This window comes from Stylophora pistillata, chromosome 1 (assembly GCF_964205215.1).
Source record: "Stylophora pistillata chromosome 1, jaStyPist1.2, whole genome shotgun sequence".
Classification (NCBI taxonomy): Eukaryota; Metazoa; Cnidaria; class Anthozoa; order Scleractinia; family Pocilloporidae; genus Stylophora; species Stylophora pistillata.
In genome coordinates this window covers 36,493,769-36,506,469 of record NC_142519.1, presented here as the reverse complement: position 1 = coordinate 36,506,469, position 12,701 = coordinate 36,493,769, and the positions used below count along the sequence as shown (strand labels likewise).

The 12,701-nt window shown below is 40.2% G+C and overlaps 1 long non-coding RNA gene across 1 annotated transcript; it reads right to left on the bottom strand.

Annotated features, from left to right (window-relative positions):
• Positions 1-2,723: 2,723 nt before the first annotated feature.
• Positions 2,724-4,190, bottom strand: LOC148742281 (uncharacterized). Its single transcript, XR_015999289.1, has 2 exons — positions 3,976-4,190; positions 2,724-3,259 (listed from the first exon to the last, which is right to left on the bottom strand). It is a non-coding gene; the product is annotated as an uncharacterized LOC148742281 (long non-coding RNA).
• Positions 4,191-12,701: the final 8,511 nt, after the last annotated feature.

Sequence of the window (12,701 nt, the reverse complement as noted above, 5' to 3'; positions counted from 1 at the left end):
ACCCCCTTGCCATTGCTCGCAGCTTTTTGAATTCGATTTATTTGTGTCTTTGTCAACATCATCTCGTCGGGACCACTCAGTTCATTGTGTGAGAGGCGAAGAGTGATAGCCGATTGTGAAGTGTAAGCTTTAGCAAGCTTCTTTCTCTGCCCCTCTGAGAGGCTTACTCCGTAAGGGTGGTATGTCGTCATAATGCTTTATTATATGAAACATATAATAAATCTGAAAAAAAGACGAAACTCTACCTAAGTCTTGATCACCGCTTTACCGGACATTGTTTCTATACTAACACCCTCTTCGTTCAAAACAAGTGCATAGATGTGGTAGTCTGCGTTCGTAGCATTATTGAGAGAGTACTCAAATTCCAGACCAGTAGTTTGTTTTAGTAGCTCAGGCGTCTGCTTCGTGAGATCGAAGTACAGGATGCCATACAGATCTTGAAACTGTTTCAGATCGATGGTGGGGCCAAAGAGGAGGCCGTCGGTTGTCATCTTTGCATACCCTTGCAGGGCTAGCCATGCGCGTGTAATTTCACTGTTTGGGTCTAATTGTTGGTCGGGATACCTCTCCCCGTTCTGGACGCGGAGTTGTGCTTTCGTCAGGTATCTAGCATTTGCGATGTTATAGGTGTTGAAGATTAAGGGATTTTGCTCTTGGTCTGAAAATTTTGAGGCGTTAACGAGCCACACGAATACGTGTCTTGGCTGTTTCACAGCATTTGTGATTCTGAATGTACCGTTTGCTTGTCGAAGTGGGTCAGATACAATGATCTCCTCACGTTTATAAGTCCACGAGTGGGGCTTCAAATAGTCTTCAAAATATTTCTTTAGACCTTGAGCGTTAAATTTGATGATAGGCACCCATAATTTGAACTTAGTTACAATGTAACGCCCCGCAGCAGCTGCGTTTGATCGGAACAAGACGTTATCATCGCTTTCGAGGCGGACCTCGATTGAAACTCTCCCGTTGGGGGCTAATTGTTCCTCCATCGAGTCGAAAAAGCCGAACCTGTTCAATGGCAAGTGGATATTATTCTCAGCACCTGCAGAGAGAAGAGTCTTTCGTTTGGCAAAACCCTCGTTGTAGTTCACATTGTCAGTTGGTGCAATGTTTTGCGCGTTTCCGTCAAGAGCGAGTGTTGTATACTTCTGGATGGTAGCGCCGGTGGCCGTATCCTTGTAAAAGAACTGTCGGGGGCCTACCTTCCTCGCGTATTCATCAGACATCTCTGTTAGATTTTTCACATTTGCCGCGTGGTTGGCTGCGGGGAGATCCAACACCCGGGTTCCGTCAAAAGAGATTTTGAGGTCCTCGATTAGACTGAAACCTCCGTTGATAATAGCCGCAGCATCTGCAGCACCGTATGTTGTATTATCCATCTTGGTGATCTTGATGTCCATTTCAAAGTAGGCGTTGTACCAATCGGGGACCGATTCAGAGGCGGATGAGGTGTCTACAGTGAATTTGTAACCGGTTTTGGTCTGATTGGCATTGTTGGCCGGTGCTGATTGCAACGGTGTGTCAAGATCGTATGAGTAATACTCATACGCCTTGGCGTATTTTGAGGTTCTCATAGAAGACATAGCGTAGTTGTTTGATATTGTTGAGTGCCAAGATTTTTTTATTGCAATAAAAGTTTATCAAAGTCGCTAAACTCTCCTGAGGGTTCTTTTTTATTACTTTTACGCCTAGACGTTGTAGGCGCTTTGTTTGGCCACGGTTTCTTATCTTTTTGGAGCAGCTTTACAAGCTTATCTCCTTCGTTTTTCTTTGCCGCTTCGTTGTGCGTGACTTGTGAAAACACTTCCTGCGGCGTGACTTGTGGTGTGACTTGCGGCGTGACTTGCGGCGTAGCGCTTCGTGTTGAGAATTTATCATAGATCTTTTCACCGACTAATTGACCCATCTTATCACCGATTTGCTCAGCACCCTTCTCAAGCGCCTTCGTTGTCGCTTTCTTTGCAAGCTCTTTCGCAGTTTTACCTGTAACCTTCGCAGCTACTTTTGAAACTACATTTTTGGCAATGTCGAAAATTCCTTCACCTTCTTGAGGTGAAGGAATTGAAAATTCCTCATCAACATTTTGTAATATGAGTTTGCCATCGGCACCTCGTCTCATATGTTTTCGAACCATATCAGAGATTTGCTTTTATTTCAAGGGTTGTATGAAATAAATAAATATTTTTTTATGTTTGAAAACGCTTACTTTAGTACCCTGGTCCCAGAGGTTCTCTTCTCTCTACCGGAGTACGAGAATTCGGCGCTTCAACGAGCTGTAAAGCAGCGAGCGGAGAGAACCTCTGGTCAGGACCGTTGAGAATCTCACTTTCATGCCACCAAGCTTCGGGTGACAGCCAGCAATCACGCCCCTTTCCGATAACCAATCAGAGTAAAGTATTAAAATACCTCTGGGGGTAGGTGTAGTGTTTTTACTTGTATCTGGAGTGGGCGTGGGGAATATATTTTGTTTCGTGGCCGTATTTACAATGTCTGTCAAAATGTTTGCTACACGTGCCAAATGACAAGTTCGCATGTAGTACGAACTCCAACAAAAACCACGATTAAAATCTACTTCCCTCGGACGAACGATTATTGCCGATTTTGCAACGAAAACGTCAAGGTAAATGGCTATTCTCAATTGAATATTTTCACCGAGAAGAATCGAGATTTTCTGCGCCGCTTTAGGCTTGTTGTGAACGCCAAAGTTGAAAACAATTCCAAGGTCTCACAAATGCTCTGTAATAAGTGCTACAGGCCTGTCCTAAAGCATGAAAAGGCACTTAGTCAATCCGAAGAATTACAAGAGTTCAGGAACAAATACAAAGTAGTAAACATAGATGTCGGAGAATTGACGCGACGCAAGAGATGTGCGAAAGATTCTCCTTGTAAATCACCGAGAACCGCAAGAACACCGAGTTCACCAGCGACGAAAACATTTGAACGAGTTCGCAACCCCAAAAGTAAGGAATGTATGTTGTCCTCGGAATGCAATAATTAGCGCAGAAATTGAAAATTCGATCGAATCGCTTGCTTTCGTTTTTCTCAGTATCGATGGATCTTTGGTGCTGCACAGTGCACTCGATTCTTTGTTGATCTCCACATAGATCTTGACGATTATCTTAGTCTTGAGTTCGGGATGCTTCCAGACAGAATTTATCACTCCATTGTATTCTTGTAAACAAATTTGTCTTACAATGCTGGAACCATTTTTTGCGCTAACTATTTTCTTAACTAGACCAGACGGATAGTAAATGCGTACCTAAGAAGAGAAGCAAAGAAAATCAATAACATTCTCACATACTTCTAGCAACATACAATAACTGCAAACTTCTCAGCTCCGTAGGTGATGCATTCCGAGGTTGCCCTACGAATACAGCTTCTTCGTCCCTTTCAGCACTATCATTAGCCGTGGAAATAATCTTTCTTTTACTTTTGGGGTTGCGAACTCGTTCAAATGTTTTCGTCGCTGGTGAACTCGGTGTTCTTGCGGTTCTCGGTGATTTACAAGGAGAATCTTTCGCACATCTCTTGCGTCGCGTCAATTCTCCGACATCTATGTTTACTACTTTGTATTTGTTCCTGAACTCTTGTAATTCTTCGGATTGACTAAGTGCCTTTTCATGCTTTAGGACAGGCCTGTAGCACTTATTACAGAGCATTTGTGAGACCTTGGAATTGTTTTCAACTTTGGCGTTCACAACAAGCCTAAAGCGGCGCAGAAAATCTCGATTCTTCTCGGTGAAAATATTCAATTGAGAATAGCCATTTACCTTGACGTTTTCGTTGCAAAATCGGCAATAATCGTTTGTCCGAGGGAAGTAGATTTTAATCGGGGTTTTTGCTGGAGTTCGTACTACATGCGAGCTTGTCATTTGGCACGTGTAGCAAATATTTTGACAGATATTGTAAATACGGCCACGAAACAAAAATATTCCCCACGCCCACTCCAGATACAAGTAAAAACACTACACCTACCCCCAGAGGTATTTTAATACTTTACTCTGATTGGTTATCGGAAAGGGGCGTGATTGCTGGCTGTCACCCGAAGCTTGGTGGCATGAAAGTGAGATTCTCAACGGTCCTGACCAGAGGTTCTCTCCGCTCGCTGCTTTACAGCTCGTTGGTCGGCGCTTTGCGCCGAATTCTCGTACTCCGGTAGAGAGAAGAGAACCTCTGGGACCAGGGTATTACTTTAGCAAAAGTGTTAGCGATACGGCCGTGCCGTTAAGATCGAGCGCTCTCCCAAGGGAGTCGGTTATGTAGATTCGCAAATCTCTGATAGCACCCGTGTTTATTTTGCAATTCCTAGAGGGCTAGGGTTTGTAGGCCTACAAACTACCGTGATCTTGATTTAGGCCTTGAAAAGTACTAAAATAATGTATATGCACGTTAATGTGGCGAAAATGCAGACGAATCGGCAACATTACAACTACTATAGATGATGAATGAGATGGTCTTTTACTGCTCACTGTGGATTTCTTTCCTCCACCGATTGTATATTTTTCATTTACAGGTGGTGGATTTCTGCATGAGACAGTTATGAGCCCTCGACTCACTTGTGTGGATGTTACAGTAGTGAATAAAGATTTATGTTGATGGGTACTTACAGGTTGAAGAGATACCGAACAGTGCTGAAAACTCCTGGGGGTAAGTCCTTTAATTGATTATGGGATAAGTCCCTGTCAAAAAGAAATCATCACATCAGAAAGTTAGAAATGTGCAGTAAGATAAAGCTTTGAACTCGCCACACCTCCCACCTCTATTAAGCGCCCTCATTCCAATGAGCGGCCCTTTTTTCAGCCGAAATCTCAAATTAGCGCAGCATGTGGACAAGTCAGCTTTCAGTTTTCCTAGGAAAAATCTCAGCCAAAAACAAGATAATTTCTGTAATTGACGCTTTCCAAACTCTTAAAAGAAAACTGCAGCAGGATTGAGACAATTTGAACTAACTGCTTGCCTGGAACTTAGTTCATATCATCACAAATACCACATCATACCATGGACACCTGGCTCCGGTTGTTCAAAGGGCGGATAACGCTATCAAACGGAGAAATCTTAATCCAGCGAATAAGTGTTACCAAAACGTACTACGCTATCCACAGGATAAAGATTTATCCAGTGTATAGCGTTATCCGTCTATCGAACAACCGGGGCCTAGACAGACTATATGGGTTACGAGCGAAGTTTTTTCAAGACCGCACAAGAGGTGGCACATCGACCGAAAAATGACTGTCCTCATATTTCAGTCAGAGATGTCTTATAGTGAACTTAGAAACTTGATAAGGTTTTTTTCTCCAGACTTGCTTCTTTATCATAGTAAATCCACGAAAACTGAAACGAGTGTCGGTAGCCATAAAATGGCGGAGATCATTGCCCCGGGTACTGAGGCAAATAAACTTTGCTCATGAAAAGCACAAAAGAAAGCAAGCTCGTATCAATTTGACAAATTTGTATAGGGGGGATTGAGGTATGACTTAAGTCTAAAACGGGACCGTTTCATTTAATTTTGACATCACGGAACGCTTTTAAAAATCACAAATATCTCAAATTCCAAATATCGCATTTTGTAGCACATTTTCAATTATCATTTTCACCATGCGGTATAACTCGGAATCGGTTCATATTAAGCTAATGATAAGTGGAAATAATGTTGTTTTCGAGGATATAAAAATCAATTTAGGGCTTTTCATTTCCGCATAGAAAAACCAGGCTGAACTTTGTGAAAATCGCAACATCGTCATATAAGTCACGACATAATCCGATTAGGCACCCCGTGGTTAAATCTGGAATTCCGAGCACATTTTAGAAGTTAGCATCGTGGTCGATCAGGAAATCAATACAGTAAGCTAGCCCTGCATAGCTAACCACGGCAGATTGGTTCTTATCTCTACTTTCGTTTCAAATTCTCATCCATTTCCCATGGCGGAATTGTTTACAATAACACATTCCTTAAGCTAGCGGAGGGCGTCTGTTTTTCTTTGCGTATTCCAACACCTACAAGTCTTAAAAAGTTGTGGGGTTAACTTGAGTGTCATTGTGGACTTGAAAGAGGAAAATTCAATCATTTGTAACGGTAAGTCAAATGCTCTTTTCCGACGACGTTGAAGACGGGAAGTAATCTGTGTGTAGATGTGACACACTCAAACATTTGTCACGCAAGGCTGAAATTATTTCAATCTTGTTTCTATCTTGTAATTTTACAGCCACGAGTATCGATGAAGAAGGTTTTTCTAAAAAACTTGTCTATACGATCATTTTTCTTATCAGTTAGTCATTGCTGTGAAACTTGTTAACTTCACAGCGGGAATCTCATGAAGAGTTGAATGTAATAGTGACATTACTTAAAAGAGCCAATAAGCAGAAGACAAAAAAACAAATAGTTCTAGAAAAAAAGATTAGGGACAGGATCAAATTCAGAGTAAAGGCGAAACACTGGCAAAGTACAAAATGATTGAAATAGGAGAATAATATCAAGTATGGAGCTGGAAACAGAAAGAAATAGATAGGGTGAACTAGACCTGAGGATAAGTGTATGATAGACAATGTGCCATTTAAAATCACTACTACAACCAAAGAATCTTGGCTAAGTTAAGAACGTTCTTTCCAAATTAAGAGTTCTAGTTACAAAACTCACGTAAATTTATTGGGCTGGAAACTGTTCTCAAATTAAAACAACCAAGTCGAGAAAAGGTAATTCTTTTGATGACCTTTGATATTTCAGCTGATGTCGTGCCGTAAAGTCATTTCTGAACACCTAAAGACTGTCGGCAATACCGATGTTCAGGCCGAAATAGATTTAATTTCAGATCGAGCGCCAATTCTTAACACACTTTCCGGCAATCAGACTAGATCACCAGTTCCGAGCATCTCTGTTTTTTAAGGCGTTGGATGAAGGAGAGGGTCACAAAGAAGCCGTGCATTCTAGAAGAGTTATCCAGCCATGCTAAACTGAGGAAAAACGCGCAGGCCTAATCGCAGAATTAGGAAGGCATTTTTGAGAACAACTTTCTAGCTAACCCATTTTTCAGCTTTTCATTGTTAAAAATTATCTATGCATAATTTTTTTTCTTCTAGCATAACACTTTCAGTATCCCTCCATCTAACGATGTCATTTGTTTGATAATAATAACCGCGAAAAATCGTGCCACAGTGTCTTCTTTCACTCACGACTGTCTAATGATTTTCCGCTAAAAATAGTTAACATATGGGGGAGTAGGGGGAGGGGGGTCGAGTCCTCCTATAGTTGTATCTCTACTTTTCAGTGAAACACTCTTCCAAGGTAACATATTCAATATTTATCTAATAAAAGTTTTTAAAAGTGTTATTTTCGTGGCCCAAAAAACCGCAATAAGGGAACAATCCAATGTGTTTTTGTGATTGTAAATGTTTCGACCTTGCGTGACAAACGTTTGATTATGTTGAATTTATAGAATTATCGATTTCTTCCCGTTTTCAATGTCTTCGGCCAAGAACATTTGACCTGCCGTTATAAATGATTGAATTGTCCTCTTTCAAGTCCAAAATAAAGCTGAAGTTTACCCCAGAACTTTCTTAGGACTTATAGGTGTTCGAATTCGCAAAGAAAAACAGACGCCCTCGGCTAGCTTAAGGAATGTGTTATTGTAAACAATTCCGCCATGGGAAATTGATGAGAATTTGAAACGAAAGTAGAGATAAAAACCAACCTGCCGTGGTTAGCTATGCAGGGCTAGCTTACTGTATTGATTTCCTGATCGACCACGGTGCTAACTTCTAAAATGTGCTCGAAATTCCGGATTTAACCACGGGGTGCCTAATCGGATTATGTCGTGACTTAAATGACGATGTTGCAATTTTCAAAGTTCAGCCTGCTTTTTCTGTACGGAAATGAAAAGTCCCAAATTAATTTTTATATCCTCGAAAACAACACTACTTCCACTTATCATTAGCTTAATATGAACCGATTCCGAGTTATACCGCATGGTGAAAATGATAATTGAAAATGTGCTACAAAATGCGATATTTGGAATTTGAAATATTTGTGATTTTTAAAAGCGTTCCGTGATGTCAAAATTAAATGAAGCGGTCCCGTTTTACAATTAAGTCATACCTCAGTCCCTCTTATACAAATTTGTCAAATTGATACGAGCTTGCTTTCTTTTGCGCTTTTCATGAGCAAAGTTCATTTGCCTCTACTCGGGGCACTGATTTCCGCCATTTTACGGCTACCGACACTCGTCTCAGTTTTCGTGGATTTTCTAGGATAAAGAAGCAACTCTGGGAAAAAAAACCTTACCACGCTTCTATCTCACTATATGGTATCTCTGGGCAAAATATGAAGGTTTTGAATTTTCCGATCATGTGCCACATTTTTCGATTTTAACTCGGTGAATTCAAACATTCGCTGTTAAATGCTCGTCATTTTTATGAAAAGTATATCATCGGAAAGAATGCGTGGACGTCAATAATTATTCAATAACGATAAAGCGGCGAATTTGAACTCGAAGAGTCCTAAATTAGAAAAGAATGGGTCAAAATCAGCCCACAAGAGTTCGTTCAACACATTCTTGTAAGTCTTAGAATTGCTTGCTTCTCAATCAGCGCACGGCTTTTTTGAGATTACAAATGTATCTACAATTTACAGTAAAATGAACAATTTCTTTGAAGTAGAAGTATTGTCATTTTGTTCTTGAAAATACACTAAATTCGGGAGTTTTTAGAAGGAAAGTCATTTTAGAGAGCGATTTTCTGAAAAACCTTACTACCCTTGAAAAATCAACACACAGCAAATGACAGACTGATAAATCTTTACTCTAGCAGAATCTGTCTTAATTTTGAAAACTGGCCAAAGGGAACCTTTATCCATTTCAGTTTGAAGACGTTTAGTCGAAATTGCGCTCAAAAATGGTACGTTTTCACAATGGGTATTCTGCCCAATGATAGCCAGTAAAGAAAAGACAGCAATGTTTAGCATGAAATAGTTATAAAAGAGCCTCCAAAGTAACTTGGAAATACGATTCGTTCCACAGGAATAAAAGTCACAGCCGTTCGCGAAGGCATAATTAGCAATCCCGCACTAGAGTCGAAATGGTGTTTACGTCAGCGGTCAAACGTCAGAAAACTAAACCTTTCAATGAAGAACGATTTTAACGTCAACTATAAATAAGCAGCTAATCAGTGATTGCGGCCAGATACATCATATTCGAAACTTTGAGCATTGTATACTTTTTAACGTGACCTCTCAAAATGAAGCATTATGCCTAAAGCCACCAACAGATAATAATAACAGGATGTTCAAAGGGGCTTACTGCAACTTCGCACAAAAAATGATCACCTTATCGGACCAAATTCTTAGGCTACACGTATTTATGTCTTATTGAGTAAGTGAGGCAGTAGCCAAGCTTTTAATAAGGTAACCTAGTCTAAAAAGTGTGAGAAGAGTAGTATTGAGAAATGCCGTTTGAAACCTATATGCTGAAAAGGACCCCAAAAACGTCTTTTTCAAAGTAATAGAAACGCATTTGACATATTTACGCTCAAGAATGTTAGTATTCATGCCGAAAGTATGTTGATCATTATTCCCAAAATTATGCCGTCAAAATTTATCTAAGCCTATCGGTGACTTTCAAACGGTTTCAATTCAGGTATTTCGGATCTCATTATTTTTACTCTGCTCGTCACACACAGTTCTGGATCAGGAGGACTCTTTGGATCTTAGAACTGAAAAGTTAGCCTCCAAACGTTTTCAAGTATACTTAATTTAAAGTCGTTCGCGGTATTACAATTTTCGCCCGCACGCATACTCTGAACATGTTAAATGCCTTATTTCATTGAAAATTAAGGGGAAACACATCATCTTTTCACTCCTTATAATTGTAATGTTTTCTCGGCCTAGCATGTGGGAGAATCGCTCACACTGGGTATATATCATCCCCTCCGCGAATAGCCGGTGACGAGTGTCTCCGGATACTATTCCCGCCATAATTCGGTCACAGTCTCCCTCACGGCTGGCCGAGACGTCAGATTGAGGCTAACACAGCGTGCTTCGCGTAGTTTTCCCTGCAAACTGTTGTTTACAACTTCACACATGACTTCAAGCGATAATTTTAGCAATCTAAATAATTTCAAATCTACAAACGATTTAAGAAAACTCAAATCAGTAGAGCTGAAGGCGATCTTGAGGAATTTTGGCGAGCCAACAAGCGGAAAAAAAGAAGATCTTGTCCTACGTTGCTTCGTTCTTGTCGAACGATCGAAAGGCGTCCTTTGATTGATACAAACAACTTTTCTGTGCCTTCTACATCCAGTACAGCTGATGTTACTTATGAAGTAATCATTAGGGAAGCTAATAATTGCGTGTGGAGCAAAGACCTGAAAGAACTACCCGCGTTTACGTTTGTCCAACTCTATGATTATCTTGCGAAGAAGACATTGAAATACAGCAACCTCGATCTGTCAGCAAGCGCTGGATACAAAAAGTTGAAAGCCTTCAACTTTTTCAAAGAAGGCCACATCAAGAATCTTCAACTTTTCCAAAAAGACAGCCATGTATTTGTTAAAGCAGAGGTTCTGGCCTCTATGAAATCCGAGAAATACAAGTCTGTAAATTGGTTTTTAATCGAACGAACAACGATATAATTAAGGCAGCTTGAAAGTGTCATGCGGGGTAAGTACTAATAAGAATTTTTTTATGATTTCAAGATAAAACTTGCCGTTTGGGAGCCTCAAATACCTCGTCTATACTGGATGGGTTATTCTCTTTCCAAAAGTACAATAGTATTATTAGCTTTTCCTGCCTTTAAATGGTGCAAGTTTGGCTTGGCCCAAAGAATAATTATCTCTTTTCAGAACTTAAGTATTTCTTCCTATTGTTTGCGTTTTATCTATTTTAACAATGAAGTATTTTCTCTGATATTAGTTAAGATGATGAAGTACATCATGTATAGAAATTGAGGATTAAATCTAAAGTTCTAAAATGTGGACTGTTTTATATTTGCTAGGAGAGGTGAGAATGGAATACGCCGATGTAACCACAATGGAGGAATTATATTTGCCATAGAGGATTTCAACCGCTCTGGCCTGAGAGAAAAGGACCAACCGGTATCATGCACATCAAAGTTATGCAGCTGGAATGTTCCCAGGAATATGAAAGTGGAACCAAGTCCAATTGAAAAGATAGTATTTCAGGAAATAAGATATGGCAAAGCCACAACATCGAGTGCCAAGATTACAAGGTATGACCCACGTGCCCCAGCAGATAGGGATGTAGACACTCAAGCTTTGGCATTAATGGGAGAGAAACTTTCTAACTGTTTACAAAGCAGCAGCTATTTTCTCTTTCACAATATTAAGCCATCAGATTCTTTTTCAATTCAAATTGAGAGTATCTGCGAGTCCATGAGTCCATTCCCAATGATGCAACTGATGTAAATGAGCTTGAGCATGCTAAAGTTTGTTAGTGAGAAGATGTTTCATTCAATGATGACTATAACATTAATAGCAAAGCATTTAAGCAAATCATTGACTGTTGTGTTGAAGGACAAGAAATATCTGATGAGGAAATGAAATAAATTGAAAAGGAAACTAGAGGTCAGAATGAGAACAATGCGTGAAAAAAGTTACGAGAAACTGTTCTAACTGCTTCCAACTTTAAGAAAGCTATTATTAGAAGGAAAGAGCCAGACCTCCTTCTGAAAGATATAATGTACATAAAAGAAAAACAAGAAGTTGTTCCATCACTTGACTATGGGATACAACATGAAAAGGATGCTGTGGACCGCTATGTTGCTCTTCATCATTTAGCAGGCAATACCAAGCTTACAGTGACTGAAGTGGGTACATATATATCCAAGAAAACACCAGGTCTAGGAGCCAGCTTAGACAGACTGGTGTATGATCTCTCCTCCACAAATGGAACAGAAGAAGGACTTGAAGTTAAATGTCCTCACTCCAAGCGTGGTATGAGTGTCACAGAGGCTTGCTTGCAGTGATAGTTCTATCTCAAACTTGTAGATGGACACCCAGTTTTAAAAAAAGTGCATGCATATTTTTATCAGATCCAAGGACAAATGTATGTCTGTAATCTTCCATGGGTAGACTTTCTTGTGTGGTTTGGCCATGATGATGTTGCTGTCTAAAGAGTTAGATTTGACCGTAAATCATGAGGGGACGCAAATCGTCTGCACTGGAAGTACACATCAAACTCCCCAGGCGTTCTAATCCAATTAAATATGTGGTTTTTATGTCAGCGTTTGCGTGGTTAATATCGTAAGCGCCCATTTCGGTTGGATCTGGACAGTGTCTGTTTTTGGATCTGGACAATGTTCTTTTTTTTTCCCAGATTGCTTTGTAGTGCATGTAGTTTTCTTAGTTATTTTCCCAAAAAATGGCGCTGAGGAAAGGTTTTACGACCTTCTCTCGCGTCGTCAGTGATGCATTAAGCGAGCATAATTACTGGTATGTGCTCACAACAGAATTTTGTGGAATTACTCCTCTGCAATATTTTAAGCGATCGCCGATCCTGACAACTTTTCCAGAAGATTTCTGCCAAATTGAAAGCGACAAAGTTCGGCTTCTCGACGGGCGCCCCTTCGTCAACAAGAAAAATTCCAGCGCATTTGAAGTTGTTTGCTCGTCTTTTGGGCTTGTATCGGTTATTCTGAGGGAAAAAAGAGCTTCTGAAGGAGGAGGATCCGCCGCGATTTATAATATTAAAGAATTTT